The 717-nt window shown below is 40.7% G+C and overlaps 1 protein-coding gene across 1 annotated transcript in view; it reads right to left on the reverse strand.

Moving 5' to 3' along the window:
• The window catches only part of LOC118334439 (contactin-associated protein-like 4), a 65,417-nt gene that overhangs the window by 37,784 nt on the left and 26,916 nt on the right, over positions 1–717 (reverse strand). The window lies entirely within an intron of this gene.

Raw genomic sequence — 717 nt, forward strand, 5'->3', positions numbered from 1 at the left:
CTCACCTGTTTATCTTTCTTCTTCCCTGCAGCCAAAGGCCTTTTATTCATCACATTCTCTCAGTGTGGTTATCAGTAATAAAAATTAGACCAGAGGTGAATCGTGTGGGAAACTCTCCTCTTTTGGTCTCGAGGATTTGTCTCGAGGGAATCGGCACAGAACTGGGAAATCTCACCTGTAAGCTCACCTCACTGCTGCAGTTTCATGTATTTATTCAGTATTTTGCAGTTTAGTCACGGTTACATTCTCACCCTCATATCACTTATATACAAACTGGTTTTATAAATATTCCCCAGTGGGGGCAAAAATACTGGGCAGGCATCACATGAAGCTCACAAAGTGGTCGGTTTATTTGAGAAATGTCCGCAGTGTGCATCCAAAACAACAACCAAGAAACACTCTTTGCTTTTTTTTTGTTATGTCATATACTCACAATTGGCAGCAGCTACACTAAAGGGAAAAAACCTATATAGCTGTAATTACTGAACAATATGGCTGGTAAGTGCATCTATGATTGGCAACCCCAGGATTACAGATTTTCTGCCTTTTGAACTTTCAAACCATCCACACTAACCACCTCCCTACGACTTCAGTGTGGTACACAAACGTTGCAACCAACAGAAATCAGGCAGCAAAATCCAGTTTCCCTGAAAAAGTGTTTGGCAAACAAATACAGTAGTGTATAACCTTTGTGTTAGTATCCAATGTTGATGCCCT

The sequence above is a fragment of the Morone saxatilis genome, unplaced genomic scaffold (assembly GCF_004916995.1).
Source record: "Morone saxatilis isolate NCDOM2014 unplaced genomic scaffold, NCSU_SB_2.0 Contig23, whole genome shotgun sequence".
Taxonomy (NCBI): domain Eukaryota; kingdom Metazoa; phylum Chordata; class Actinopteri; family Moronidae; genus Morone; species Morone saxatilis.